The following is a 16,822-nucleotide window of genomic DNA, read 5'->3' as shown; positions in this document are numbered from 1 at the left end:
TCATGTGCTGCACACCTACATAATGTTACTGAAATTGATTGGTTCCACATCAGTCAGACAGAATTACAAAACCCTAGCTGATAGCTCAGGTCAAAGAGCAAATCAGCACATAAATTCTCAGCAAGTTCTCTCTGGTGATAGAAGAAATGTAGAAAAAAAACACCATGTCTTTACAGCTACCAATTTCTGAAAAGTGACGGTCTTTTTATTTTAAATTACAAGGGAAATGTCTAACAAATATTTTAAAAGAACATGTGTTTAAAGAATAGACTGTGTCATTTTTAATACAGGACTTGTGTGTGTGTGTGTGTGTGTGTGTGTGTGTGTGTTTAAAACACATAAACAAAAATGCTCTCCTTTTTGAATGTGCTTTGGTCTGAGCCAAGTCAATTTTAAAGATGCCTCAAAGCAATGAAATGGTTTGAAGTAGAGTGGGCAACTTCGAGATGCTGAATTCTCAAAATCTGTAAATGCAGCGTGATGAATAAATGAGTTTTATATTATTCCTTAAACCTGGAAATGAAAGCATCAACAAACAGAACGGCAACAGAAAGTTAAAATTTGCTGTCTCAGCTCAAGGATATGTTAATTGAAAAATCATATAGAGTGATAGGACTAAGCACTTTCAAATTACTTCATGAACTTTGGAGACAGAGCGACAAGTATACAGTTAGCAATTTTAATAGCTGTAAATAAAAAACTTTTCACTAAAACATACAGTTTTCTTTTTAAAATAATTTAGTTTTAGTTTTTATGATGAAGAAAGCATCTGAAGAGATTTGACATTCCGAAACCCTCCATTGAGGGAGTTAAATTTGATCATTTTTATTTAACTGTTTTTTTTTTAGGGTAAAGGGAAGAGATGAGGTTTCATTTTCTGGTGCCTAAATTGTTGCAGTAGCTCGCTCTCTCCAGCTGTGACTATTGTCCTCTCTCTTTTAAAGTCTTTGAAGTTCTCTTGCAGTTAGCATGTTTTCAACTCCACAACTAGACTGCCTTTTTTCTTATGACGCTTTGTACAAAATCAGACACTGAATTCTTATTTTCATTAACAAATTCCCACATCCTGTCCTTTCCTTAGTTATATCTCATTATAAACATATCAACTTACGTGAATCACTGGGGTTTGAACGTAAGTATCTTGGGTAATATTTCTCACTTTTCAATTGTATTTATTCTCCTTCTAACAATATTTTTCTGTAAAAATGAACCCAGTTCATTCTTCCTTTCAAATCAACCAGAATATCCATAAATTGCCTCCTTCTATAAACAGAAGACACTTTTCTGCATAAATACAATGCATTTTTATGGAAAGTATACTAGATTTTGGTTTATGGCTAGGGCTGTATCAGCTATGACCTATCTTTCGCTGTTATTGTATTTGGCAAAACAATCTCTTATTTCTATTTTCTCACTTAGTATCAGTTAGTCATCTCCATCCTTCAGGTGTGTTACAGTACCTGCCTACATCAATTCAGTTTGAGAAATGTCACAACGTTTTTCCCATCTCAATTTGCAGAATTTGATTTAGAATATTTGTAGTAAATTAAGAGGAGATTTTTTTCTGATTCCACAAAAATTGCATTGTGCAAGGCACTTTGGGATGTCTACTTATTATCTTTTTTTTTTTCCTTTTTTTTTCAATAAAGGAGTTACAGCTAGTATTTATGAATGACTGTGAGTAGAATTCGAATTTATTTTTCTGAAATCTGTTGCTTTTATCTAGTGTCATACCTGCTTATAATTTATTAGAAGGAAACCATAAACCTAGTTGTCCCACATACTGCATGTGATATTTCAGCTCCTTTCCTTCTTAAAAACAAACAAACAAACAAACAAACAAACAAAAAACGACCTGACAAACTGGTTCAGGGGCTTCTGCCTACGCAATGCATGGCAAGCACAAAAGGTGCTCTCGGGTGCTTTCTCAGCAAGCAGAAATTATTTCATGAGACAGATCTTTGTAAAAAAGGCTAAAAGTTATTGCAAGGTGACAGAGCATGTTACCAGACATTGCCTGGAGGTACTTCTGTCTCTGTCTGGACATCTTGGTCCTGAAACTAACAATGAAGCTCAGGCATTATTCTACTCATTAACAGTCCAAACCAATGAGTTAGATGAGACATGACAACTAGAAGAAGGTAAACTTTTTAAAAATGCTTTCTATGCTAATTGTTTTTAACAAGTTAGTCTAGATGGTAAAGTTTATAGGAAACAGCTATACTATTTCATTACAGCTACCAATTAAACTTTAAGAAGTATATGTTACTGATAGAATTTATGATCTCTAAATATCATTACTCATTTGCAAGAGAGAAAGATTTTTGGTGTTAAAATGAAATTATTAGGTAAGAAGGAAGCATGACAGCTTATGAAACATCCATATGTATCTTTTTGTATCTACACCTTTCTAAAATCATCCACACAGTTCAGATCGATTGAGAAGTTGTGTAAATCAAAGCATGAAATGCCTGGTTGAAGATATTATTCATCATTTGTCTTAGATTAAGTCTTGTCTGTCAACTTAGAAACATTTACCTCTTGTCTCTTTTTTACTTTCTCTTCCTCTCCTTCTTTATCTCAAATGGCATTTGAGGAAAAAGATTTTGATGGTAAAAAGTTAAAGCAAACTATTGTAGCATTATTTAGTTTACAGAAGACCAGTTCTGTTAGGTCAGTCAACTATATCTGTTTATATCTGTTTATTTTTCTAGGCTTTTCTTAATGGAAAACAGATAAACTCTTGCAATAAGCCTGGTGCAGCAGGCTAAAATAAGTTGTTTCTTTTTTCTTCAAATTTTTAGAAGTTTTGCGGTTTTTTTTTTTGTTTTGTTTTGTTTTGTTTTTTTTTGTTTTGTTTTAATATGTATGTACTTCCAGAATGTAATTTCATTTCTGAAAAGTACTAAAAATATAAATGCTAAGAATGCTGTATTTGCAGTGCACACAGATGTTCTTATAAACATTTTCTCTTTAAAAATATTGTTTACTTTAAAATAAAATTATCAAACTATCAATTGAACGTTGAATTATTTATCATTAGGATTCTAACTACAAATCTTTTGTAGCATTTTCAGATCGTAACAGAGACACTTTTTGTTATTTTATTTTTAAAATACTTCTGATCCTTTTGAGCTTGCCCTACAATTAGGGTTTCTTTTACAATGGCTCTTTTAGAGAAACTTAATTTGTTTATTTTTTTATCTTCTTAGCTTCTTGCAAAGATCATCAAATGACAAAATCCCAAACAGACAGTGAGTATTTTACATGTTACCTTGACGAAAAGCAAATGTGTTTCAGCTTCATCAGACTTGAACTCCTATGCAAACTGTTGGATCAGGAACATGTTCCCCTTGAAATGTTACTCTTCATCAATATTATTGTAAATTTGTGTCCTGAGACTGCAGAAACCATTTGGTTGGGTATCTCTTAAGCTGACAGCCTCACAGACCACAAGGCATGTTCTTTATGATACTGTGTTGATACAGAGAAGAGTTTCCAAGCTTTTACATTTGATTTTTTTTTTTTTTAATAGATAAAACTATACAGATTAGAGCAGCAAGCAACCACTGCTTCTCTTAATGAAAACAAAGGTATAGATTGAAACCACTGACAGGTTAAAGCTTTGAGTCCGAACATCTGTCATACATTTTGGCCCCTGTCTCTTTTTTGTAGAAATGTGGTATAATTCTATAAATACAAATATTATATATAAATACAAAAATTAAGACACTTTCTGCTCCAACTCCTGTACTCTTTCTTATGATGGTTCCAATGGATAAACATTCACAGGTTAGCGCTCCTATTGAAGATTTTGAATGATCTTTCTGTCACAATAAGGATGTTTTACTTATGCACTTGTAAACAGCACATTTTGTTTTGTGTCTATTGTACTTCAAGGGGGTGGAAGAGTGGAGGCTCTGGGTATGGCTGAAATATTTTGTTGGAAATGAGGAATGCTAACAACACAGAAAGTCAGCATTTTTATAGGAAGTTTAAATGGTCAACTCTGTTCCATTGCTTTTCAGTTAATAGAGAAGAAGCAGAAACATTAGTAATTATGTTGAGCCAATTTATTTCTGGAAAGAAAGTAAGAGAGATAGCTGAAAAATTAGGTGAAGGGAAATTGAAATCATTTTATCTATGACAAACCTTCATTTAAAAAAATAAAAATAATCAAGATGACAGGAATTTTTTATTTGTGTTATACATGACCCACCCCTTTCTTTTTTTTCTTAAATGATCTTCTATGAGCAATTTGTACTGCTTTGTATTCTAGCTAAGAGGAAAGCTCATTTAAATAAACATTTAAATTAATACACATGTAAAACAAAAACATACACATAACCCTGGGAATAGAATCCAGGAAACTCCTACAAATATGCACACTTTCCTCAAACATTTTGTCTCCTTTCTATTATCTCTGAATGTGGAAGCCCTTCATTGCTTTGGAAAAATGAAAAAAGGGAAAAAAATATTAACTAAGTTTTACAAGTTCCCTTACGTAGCTATTACATTCCCAGGTGTCATAAAGATAGGAAATGAGGATTACTGCCTTACTACTGACCTGAAAGTACAGAAAAATTAGGCTTGTACATTTTTATATATGTGCCTCTTGGGGATTTCTAAGTTTAAAATTGCACTATATTATTGTCATGCTGGCATGAGAGACCACAAGAAATGTATGGAGAACAAGCAGCCTCACATTTTGCCAGAAACAGAAATTATATCGTGATAAACATTTTCACAGCATAAGATTATATTCAATCCAGAAGAAGAGGAGAGGAAAAAAAAATGCAGAATACCAAAGACAACCAATAGTCTAGTTGATGTTTACCTTGTCTTCCCTTGGTACACCAGTAGCTGTTTCCTTGGCCAAATGCTCAGTTACCAGGCAGCATACGTGTGCTTACCTCTCTCACACTGTTCACACAGTGTACACTTTCCAGTAGATTAACCTTTCTTCTTGCTGCAAAATGTACCTCACTTATGGCCATTAGATGTTTAAGGAAATCTTGTGCACTTTAACTGGCAGGTTTGGAAAAAAAAAAATCAGTTTAAGATTTTAGTTAGTTTTTTTTTATACCATACTTCCTTTAAATCTGATTTTCGCCTATTGCATTCAAGAGCACATTTCTGCCATAGAGCTACTAGTCACAAGGCTATCTTAATTATGTTAATCACTCTCTCTAGGCTAATACAATTAACTATAATTAGCTGGTCCCTTTCCTCTTATACTTTGTTCCCTTAGGGAGATTAGGAGTTATTAAACTAGATGAATACCCAATCCCTCTCATTTGATTGTCCCCTAGGCAGAGCCGTTGGGAAGAAGTGCAGATATGCTGACTGAACTCTTGCCTGACTCAACCTGGATGAAGTTCCTTGGAGAGGCTTTGACCAAAAATAATCATCTTACATAGAGGATGGATGCTGTGACATGTTTATTTGCTTAATCATTAAAAAATATTTTCAGTCTGCTGTGTATTTTTCCAAGAGTAATAAACTGGCCTTTGCCTTGGTCTTAACACTATTTCAATGGCATGTACTACATTTACAAGTGCTCTTTCCCCTCTCTGTACCAAAGATGACACTACCCCTTGCATACATGGAGCTGATTGTCTGCTGCCCCAATGTGTATTGTAGTTATGTACTTTTAGATGAGGCATAACATTACAGTAATTTACAGTAAACATGTTGTAAAGGAATTTTGTTCAAATTGGTGTTAGTCAAAGTTTTCAATGTGACTGCTGGTGACCACACAGCTAAAGCAATCCGAAGAGATCTCAAACAGTACTTCTCTATAGCTATCATCACATGCACACTTACATTGCTCTGTAGCTAGAGGTTCCAAGTGTTTTGCACAGGTTTTTGATGCAGAATGTATATGTATGATCCAGAGAGGTTATAAATGTATTTATAAAAATGTAATTTGGCTACTCAAGATGACCTGAAAATGCATGATGATGATGATGCAATAATGCTTTCTGAAATCCTGGAATAATAGAACATGGAAAACAGGTGAGAGTTTCTCAAAGGCATACTTATCACCATCAAGCAGATACACCCGCAGGTTACTGACAAAAAGAAAAAAATCTGTAAACTCACTATTAAAAAGGGAAATGTAAAATGGTAAGAGTAAAAAATACATATGTCAGAAGCAATCCTCAATTAGAAGGGATAATGCAGCATGACAGAATAAACTGTTCCAGCTTCAGCTCCTAAGGCTGGTAGGAATACCATTCCTCAATTCCTGACATTTTTAGACTCCAGGCAAGTGCATTTAGATTCCATGCACATACAGATTATCAGAGTAGGTATATTAATACAGTGCCATATTTGAAAGTGTACATCTGCTAGCCTCATCCTGACTCATAGTTCTAGCTTACTGTTTCAATAGTTTCTACTGTTGTGACTCTCAGTTCAGGCAGTTGATGGTGAAAATTGTAAATGATCATGCTCCAGGAACATACAACTCAAACTGAAGTCACAAACTGATTTGAATACCTACTGCCATAATTTGTTTGTGTATTTAATAACAATAAGACAACTGTGTTCCCTATGAATATGGCTGCAGGGAGAAAGGACATTTTCAAGTCCATACTACACATGTTCCCAGGCATCTGTTTTGCAAGTATATATGCTTTGTCTCATGGACAACTTTATGGTTGGAGAGAGGAGAGAGGAGATACACAGAATGAGAGGACAGCAAGAGGCAGAAAAGGTGAGCAAATCAATTGATGGTAGGGATGAGTTAAGCAGATGCAAACTTTTAGAGATTGCCCAGAGATACAAAAATATTCATTGTTGATTTTTTATTATGTACATAGATATAGGTAGGCCTTCATGAATATACACATATCTAGGCACACAGATATGTATTTTAACACTTTTTTACACTGTGTTTAGACAGAATTGCACATGTATGCTTTTGCTGGACTGAGACACGAAATTTTATATTCAAATTTTTTATGTAGTATCACTGTGATGAACATATTTCAGAAACTAGTTATTTGGTGTTGTGTTGATTTTTCATAAGCAGATTTAATGGAGTCCACATTAGCATTAATGGATTCTAGGATTCTAGCCTGTTGTACATGATAGACCATTTCTGAATTCTTATCTAATCTGTAAATTTAATTTATCCTGAAAAGCAAAGTACATTAATCTTAACTTACTGGGGAAACATATAATACCCAGATGAATTTTAGAAATAAATATTTAATTCACATCTTTTTAATTTCTGTCTAAGAAATGAATCTTCTCTAAGGGACAGTGTAGTTTCAGTATGACTTACTGCTTTCACTGCTAGCCAAAATATACTATGACACAATGAAAACTGAGAATCTGGCATTAAAGCAATGCCTTGCTGTACAGCAGGGTGTGCTGGAAGTGTCAGAGCCTTTGAGAGTCACAGTGATTAGTGATACAGAGCAGTAACAAGATGAGTCATAAGTGGGACACCTGTGAGCAGATAGAAGTTACTCAGAGGTTAGGGGCACAGGGAAGATAGCAGGAAAAAAGAAATACTAGAATGTAGAAGCAGTGGAAAGAATTTAATTTAAAGAAGTAAATCTGGAAGCAGGGGAAGTTGGGACTTAATAGAACTCTAAAAGGTAGCCTGAGATGAATTACTTACAGCAGATGTGTCAGAACAGAAAGAGCATGTGGAGGAGATACCTCTCCTCTAATGCAAAGTTACAGACATATCTTCTGTCCCTCTATTGGTGCCCACCAAAGATATTGCTGGGCCTTCAGGTTTGTTGGCAGAGATGAGAATATTTCAGATCAAAAGAGGCAGGTTAGCAAGGAGTTCTTGTTATAATGTCTTAAACTAACCTGGCTACTTTTGACTGAAATAAATTCATAAAACATTTATATAAGTAGTCAAGACAGCTGATTGGAGGAGGTATTAACAACCAGCTTGGAACATGCTGAGCAGCTGCCAGGAGAGTCTTCTGACTGAGCCAGAAAAGAATGTGTGGTTGATGAATGTTTGACAGAAAGTTGCCCTGGTACCAAGGTTAGAGGAAACACTGGTAGCTAACTACATATCTATCCTTGGAGAACAAGAACTGTATGAAAGTCAGTACTGGATAAAAAACAGAAAAAAAAAAAAAAAAAAAAAAAAAGAAGAAACAAACATAAATGGGAAAAAAGCACAGTAGGAAGAGACAAAGTATACTGGCAGTTGCAGCTTATATGGAAATTAGACCACTACTAGGTAGTTTGGAACATCCAACTGTATATAAGGGCACACATAGATTTACCAGTGGAAATGACTCATTCTATTAATAATTAAAATAAGGAAGTCTGTAGTGGATTATAATGTGAATTTCCTGATACACAGAAAATTTTAAAAATAGTCTGCAACTTATCCATCCATATGGATGCTAACAGGACTTCACCTCTTTTGTCTACTTTATTTGAAATTGGACAGAGAAGTGGAAAAACTCACTAAAGAACACATTACAGTGATTCTGTGTAAATGATTGTATTCACTGGAAAAGTAGACAGTGATAACGATAAAATGCTTCTGGGTGTTGTCTTTGAGTATTTAGATATAGGTAAAGATAAATATACATATGTGTATGTATATGTATATATTTGCATATCTCAAAATATCCATATATAAATATGCGTAGGTATAGCACTGCATAGTATAGATACTTAATTTTAATATTATAGAGTTTTATTCAGTACCTTCAGGCTCAAAAATCAATATTTACAAAGTACTCTGTCATCAAATTACAACTGCTACTGCAGAGATGAGTTTTATGAAGAAATATTTTGTACGAAAGAAAAAATAGTAAACATTTTTGTTAGATAAGAAATTAATAAAAGTAGCTGATGGAACCTAAATGAATTGATTATCATTTTTGCTCTTTCTCACTTCATTGTGATTTTTGTGATGTACCTTCCTTTTCAACTGTGCTGTGGCCTGTAAATACAGTTCATGTGAATCTGTAACTTTCTAAAACTATTTCTTATGGAGAAAGATTTCATGAGGTAGTGTTTGTACACAGAGTAAGTCTTCTGTTGTAATCCTAGCTGAGAGAAAGAGAAATCTTCTGAGTTTTTTTTTAGGTCCTTGTGGAGGAGGATCAAATTAGGGGACATGCAAACAAACTGGACATATCCAGTCCTTGAGCCTGTAGAAGTGCATCCACAAGTGCTGAGGAAGCTGGCCAACATGATTGCCAAGCCTGATTATTGCCATTTTCAGAAATCTGCATTGTCTTCATTTTCTTCTTTTCACAACTTCAGAGTTCATATGATACACCAAAATACAATGAATATCTATGAATTAGCTAAAGAGGAGAAAAGTCGTCACAAAGAAATATCACTGTCCCAGTAAGAAGGAAAAATGCAGAAAAGAAGGAAGTCCCAACTATGTGTAAACTATCTAGAATGACACTTGTAAAACTAGTATGTATCACCCAAGCAAATACAGATGCATATTAGTTGTTGCCAAATACCATATTAATTTATTCAGTTTTACTGTAGTACATAAGCATATCTTTTGACCTCTTTCATGCTAAACTGGGATCTAACTTTCTCCCATTGATATTGATAATAGACAAGAGAGTGGTGAGGTTCTGGAACAGGAGGCTGCCCAGAGAGGTTGTGGATGCCCCATCCTTAAGTTTCAAAGACAGGTTTGATGAGGCCCTGGGCAGCCTGATCTAGTGTTAGATATGGAGGCTGGTGTCCCTACATGTGGCAGGAGGGTTGGAGCTTGATGAGGTCCCTTCCAACCCAAGCCATTCTATGATTCTATGATTCTATGATTCTGTGATTCTATGATTCTATGATATACTGATCTAGTCTTAATATCCAATATGTAGTTTCATAATGATACCATTGTTATAATTTTATTTTATTGTATTTTGCTAGTTTTGTATTCCTCTCCAGACAAAATAATCAGTGTGGTGACTTCAACTTCTGGAAGCAGAATTTTTTAGCTTCTGGTGACCTAAGAGATCATCTGCTCTCCTGTTATGACACAATTCAAACTTACTGAGTTCTGTCTCTGGTTTTTGTTCAATCAGGGAATGATTTTGAAGATTTTATCTGATTATTCTTTGCTTTACCTGGCTACATTCTTCCTCATGCTTAAAGTTCTGCATGTAAGTTGCTGAATCATAGTTTCTGAACAAGCTCTGCTGTCTTTATTTTTTTTTTTTCTCAGTTCTGCACATGGAACATAACTAATAAAGCATAACTAATAACATGGAGCAAACTAATAGAAAAAAAATACTCCTTCCTTATGAGAAATAAAAATTTCTTAACAGAAACAGTAAAGTAACTTTATGGTGAAATGTAAGCCTTTTTTTTTTTTTTTGTTTTGTTTTTTTACTTAGAATTGCATAGTTGCTGTTACCTAATTAAGCCCCTGTTTATCTAATTTGGAGATTTTTTTTTACAAAAATATAATTATTAGAGTCATAAATAATAAAGAAGATGGTGTTGATCTCAAATGATCCAAGAAGAACAAAAGCTGCTTCTACGTCTTCTGTAGTGGACTTGGTGCAAAACACATATTCTGGAAATTATTTATCAGACCTCATTTAATGATAATTGAAGAGATTCAGTTAATACTTCATTTATTGAAATATTATTTATCATTTTGTTGAGAAAAGTTAGCAATTGAGGATAAATTTGCAGAAACAAGATTACTTGCAGATGGGATGCTGACTGGCCAAGAGATCACCATCTGATGGAGCTGTCGCAAAGGCAACCCAAGTAAAGATATTGGTAGAGATGGATACCTACTTCAGCAGGGGCCCTGAGCCTTGCTGTATCCTTGGTAAACTCACAGGGTGCCAAAACATCCTTGGTGAGGTACAGTTGGTAGAACAATGAAACCATGATAACAAACAAAGCTGATAACACATGTCCTAAACCCACTTAGGATCTACAACAAATAGTGTGTAAAAATAAGTCACTGTCTACAGGAAATGAGCTTCTCTGCATGATGCCTTCCAGGTAGACCCAACCACTGCCAAGAATGTCTGTCTGACTCTGTACTCTGTGGTGTAGAATATCTATGAAGAAACTTTTGTCTGATTATTCCAACTTCTGGGAGTTTTGTGGTGAAAGCTGTATCAGTAACACATATCAAATAATGCACACATATAGGTATGTGCACATAATTCCATACTTGCTTCACTAGTGGTAATTTTGTAATAGCTTGTAATATATACTTGCATAATTATTTATTAGAAAAAAAAAATAAAACCAACTTTTTACTTTACTGGTTCAGAGAAAAGTATCTGAAAAGCTTAAATTCTCCAGACCTGGCTATCAGAATTCCAATCATATTCTTTTAATAGTATGTGAACAGAATCAAATTAAGTCTCAAAACAAAACCATGGTGCAAATTATGCGAATCAAATTCTTTAATTACAAGAAATGCTAGTGAATGAAGGAAGGGCTTTATGGATTAGTACAACATAAGTCATATTGACCTAAGTACAGATTTTGATAATCAGAAAAGACATTTTTCTCAAAGTAATATCAAAGGATTGGGTGAGCCAGAAGGCATTTAGTACACTGATCAGAACTCACCCTCAAAAGAATGTAAAAATTGTGACTGGAACATTCTCATCCCCCGGGATAACTGTTAGACTATTATTGACCTCTCTCATACAGGAAAGTGTGTCCCCTGCATCTGTTTCAAAAATATCTTGGCTAGACACTACAGAAACAAACAGAGGCTCTAGAGAGAGCTGTGAGAGGTAAACAGCTGAAGTCTTGCACCAGAATGTCCTCTCAGCAGTTTCTGAATTTCACACTTTCAAAACAAATGTTTGCAAACACTTCAAATTTTAAATAACAACATTTATTCTGAAAATCTGACACTAAAAATCACATACTGTTTTCAAGCTGCTCTGCTGATCAATATGTCAAAACCTTTATCTGGTAAATTTTTCCTTCATCTTAGATGTTAAAAAAAACCTTCAAAATAATTGATGCCTGACTTGTATGTTCTGTACTATTTGACTTTTTACTATTAAAATATGTTGCTTTACTTTTCAGTCTCTCTCACATTTACATTCTCTACAGATACTGAAGACATATTATATAAGTTAATTCCACAAAATTTCCTAGAAGTTAGACAACTGAAGTCCGCTAGGAAAAGGTGGAAAGATCCTCACTGAAGTTTATCAGTTTCAGTCTCTCTACCTGGAAGCTGATTCTACCCTATCTTTGCAAGAAAAGAAAAAACATCTCACACATTTCCCTATGAATTATTACCTTTCAATGTGATGTTACAAGCCAACTTTATGAGCATTCTATAAAAAAAAACAGACACTACTCATTAAACTTGCCCTTTAAATTCCCTAATTATTTTCTCACTTATTATATTGGGATTTGAATAAACAATTAATGTGATATTACGGTGCGGTTTTGATCTATAATTCTAGAGTGAGTGTCTAAACTTAAATAACTTAGGTCAAAAGGGAGCAATAAACTTAATGACCTTCATCTGAGAAGTCTCCCTGAAAGGACTGGATGTTGAATATATTATTAGACAGTTGAAATAATGGAAGTTTTCCAGATATTTTCAAGGTAGAATGTTAAAAGATAAGCTATGGAGCACTCCTTTAGTACTACTTGTGAACTGTAAAGAATAGCTTTCAGGATATTATAAACAAATATATCCATTGACCAAAATATCTGGAAAATTTAATCTTAGGAATGGTGCTTGGTAGAGCTGTGGAAAGAGGAATCTTAAAGAACTGTTGTTACAAAATAGTAATGGGATCTGCAGCAGAAAGAGAAAAAGTCTATGCAGTATTCTTGCAATGTCGCTGTTGTCAACATTAATTTTTACAAAGAGATTTCTAAAATTATGAAATCAAAAACTCAAAAACTTGGTGGTTTTTGCTAAAAGAATACTCAAAAAAAAAAAAAAGAAAAAAAAAAGAAAAAAAAAAGGATCTGGCAATGGATTTATGACTGAAATGTTAGCTGGCTGTCTGAAGGTAAAAATCTCACTATGGTTACAGTTTGGGTCCGGAAGACAGGTGTTTTTCACTTTGAGTCTCTGAGGATTTAGCATTTCTATAACACACTAAATATCTTTCAACATGAGCAGTGTTGGCCACCTCACAAGATTGAGCTGTTATTTTCTACTATTGACAATACTTATTTAGCACCATGCATACTGATTCCCTTTCTGGTGTAACTCTGGCCATCATCCACAACAGTGAAGCGGGCTTCACCTGTCTTGCTGAAACCATGTTGCTGTGATTAATTTATCTGATGATAAGAAGCCCACAGGGGAAGCATGAGTACGTGCCATGGAAATACCAAGTTCTGGAACAAGGGGTTTGCATACTTAGAGCAATTTTAAAATCCATTACAAGAAACAACTTAAGCACTTCAGAGCAGACATCTTCGCAGTTGGAACTAGCTCCAAAATCTCCTTTACAAAAGTTGCTGCAGGCAAAGAGACTTTTTAAAGTTTACTTCAGTAAATGTCTCTGTAAAAAATAAAAAGATCAGAAGGTGACATGCATCCTTCTCTTGTTTCAAGTATTTCGTGGGTCTTCCTTTTCAATAAGCCATCCATGAACTCCTGCAAGTCACAAGCAGATATAAGTTATCTTACATCTTGAAAAATATCTTATCTTGAAAAAAATATGCTCTTCACCTTCGATGTGAATTGAAGTGATCTCTTCACAAGTGTGAGCCTGAATGTAGCTGAATCTCAACAACACCCATAAGAGATAATGCTGCAGTCTGCACCACACAGAAAAAGCCAAAACTGAGAATGACTGCAGGACAGGCACAGACAGGGAGCTCAGCAACAGGGATTTACATCCTGCAAGATTCCAGCAAGTGAGGTTCATTGAAGGTAGTCAGAGTGAGCTCAGTGGTTGCTTAGCAAATCCATAATTATTTGACACATCTAAGAAAGTAATTTCAGAAAATTCAGATTCAACCAAGTAAAAGCAAAATTACAAAATAACCCAGGAACAGAAAAAGGACACCTGAACCAAAACTTAAATGAAGCTTGTGAGAAGTGGTGAGATGGTCCTCCGCAAGTTCTCCTACAGATATTTTCACAGCAGTCAGTGGCAGTGGCCCTGACAGTTACCTTTATACTACTGTAACATTTGCCCTGTCTTAAATACCATTTTTTGGGCTAACAAATAATATGTTCTTAAATACCATTTTTTGGGCTAACAAATAATATGTTAGTCATGGGCATTGAACTTTGCATAGTCAGTTCATGCAAAAGTATGTTCTGATCCTACTTCAATACACAAAAATCAAAATATGATTCGATCAAGATACTGGTTAGTTTACATATTCAAAATCAGAAATTGTGTTCTATAATAACTACTATACTATATTAAGATTTGTTCTAAATTCAGATGTTTAAAACTCATTTTGCATCTCAACAAAATGGTGAGAGAAGTGAGTGCCCTTCTTTCATAATGTGCCCCTGATTGATGTTACTGATCCTGATGATTTTAAATTCATTGTTTCTGTGTAAAAAACAACTACTATCCAGCAAACTATTTTCCTTCAATGGAAACACTGTTGAAGATAGCATTAAACCATACTAGCACTTGTAACTCACCATACCTGTGTGCATTCAATTCTGGAAAGAGATGAAATAGAATATAGTAGGATTAAAAGTAAAGTGTAACAAAGTATTACATTCCAATTTTAATAATAATTAATAATCATAAATGGTAATTAATTGCAATAATAGAACATTATTATTGTAAGAATATTACTAATAGGATTCCTCAAATTCCACAAGGTTTTCAAAGTAACTTTTGCCTCAGTTAAATGTACCGTGATTTAGAAAATTGATCTCAAGTTTAGGTCAGTCTTTATATTTCTCATATATAGATTTCTGTGGTGGTATTAGTTATTTATAATGGTGAGTCATCACTTAGGCAAACAAGTTTTTAAGCCTGTGGTTCCTTCGGACACTATTTGTAATGTCTTCTCTGAGAATTCAGAATTTACTGTCAGTGCCTTAGGGATGTTATATTTTTATTTCTGTGGTCACACTGTATACAGTCTGATGACCTAATTGGGTAACTGGAAAAGAAGCAAAAAGCTTGAGAAAAGTACAAACAATATGCAGTCATGCAACACATTGTTTTTTTTTATTGCTTATGGCATTCTCTTTTACAAGATTTTGTAAAATAAATTATCTTTAGACATAATCACAGACAAATATAATTACAAGGCTTTTTGAGGAAAATGTGTGCTGTATGTCTTCTTGATATTCTCATTCACTTTGTTTGGTCTTCCTTCTCTTTAGGTGGTCTTCCTTCTACAGATTAAACCAGAAATGGTTCAATCACATTATTCTTGTTATTGGAAACTGCTTCTAGTATGCTCTGTAATGCATTTGATGTCTCTGACCCAAAATCATTAGTATTTTACCTAGAGTACACCAACAGAGTGCACTAATTCTGTCACTAAGTGTTGATGTTTATTCTATTCTAGCTTTCATATTTGGTTCACCTGAAGTACATGAAGGATCTACATCAGCCTTTCCAAGTATTGAGAAAATATTTCATCATCAATTATGTTTCTAGCTCCTTTCTTAGTATTTTCTCTTTATCACAGGTTTGCATTCACACTGTGTTTGTTCTTTTTGCCTCTTAATTTAAGCTTGCTAATCATCTGTTAATTTGTAGTTTGAATGCAATGTCCTTTGCATGAAAACCCATCAGCTACTTCATTACCTCATTACTAAACCTCATTTGAGTCACTCCACCCATTATCACCTGGCCAAATTTCCATTATGTTTTGTCATTGAGAATGTTATCAAAGAGAGGTTAAGTTATATGAACACCAATCGGGAATAAAATAATTAATTCAACTTGATCCTGTTAATATAGGTGTTGGTTTTTTTTTTCCCCCTCCACTATAGACAATAGATTTCACCTTAAATTACTCTTAACAAAGACTTCTATTTCCTTGCCAGGGTAGAAGGATCTGATATTCATCTACTGTTAATGCTCACAGAAGCCAAATTAAGTATGTGTAATGAAGTATTCAGAAAGGCCAATCGTTCAAAACAATTTCTGGCAGCAGAGGTTATAGCTATTCAGTTAGCAGTACATTTTTAAAATACATAAGTATTAACAAATGCGTATTTTCTAAGGAAGTATTGTAAGATTTCCACATTTTAACTGCGACAATAAATTCATTAGAGATATTACTGTGATATAATACTTGGATTTTTAAAGATTAATGCACAAAGAACAGATATTGTCCTCAGAATTTGCTTCTGCTATCAATTTCATAATTCTGGATTGTAGATCTGAAATGTGACATGTGTCAACTAAATTCTAAAGAACCTGAGAGTTCTTACAGTGGTATTACAACTCTGTTCTTCCCATATATTTCTAGCAAATAAAATTAGGATATTTATGACTATCATCATTTTAGTAAACGATTATTTGATCTTCTCATCTTAAACTAAGACATCCTAAAAATAAAAGACAAATGTCATGGAGTCAGCAAATAGAAGTTTTACAGAGTCCTATAACTTTCTATAAAAGACTTCATTTTTTCCTTTTTTTTTTTTTCTTTTGCTGTAGGCAATTCTCATTGTGGTCTTGCAGTACTCAACCAATAGTGCAATGCAAGTTTCATGGGTTTGTATCATATGAAAGACATGAATCTTCTCCCTCCTCAAAATTACTAATTAGAAGGTCATGCTTGACACATTACTTAAATGGACATGCTCTCCAAGAAACAGAAATGGAATAGCAAGCAGAGATGAGTCACAAATATGATCAGAGGACGAGCACCTTCTCATGAGAAGAAAGGCTGA

Source organism: Lagopus muta, chromosome 1, assembly GCF_023343835.1.
Source record: "Lagopus muta isolate bLagMut1 chromosome 1, bLagMut1 primary, whole genome shotgun sequence".
In the NCBI taxonomy this organism is placed as follows: Eukaryota; Metazoa; Chordata; class Aves; order Galliformes; family Phasianidae; genus Lagopus; species Lagopus muta.
This window is presented reverse-complemented; position numbering follows the sequence as displayed.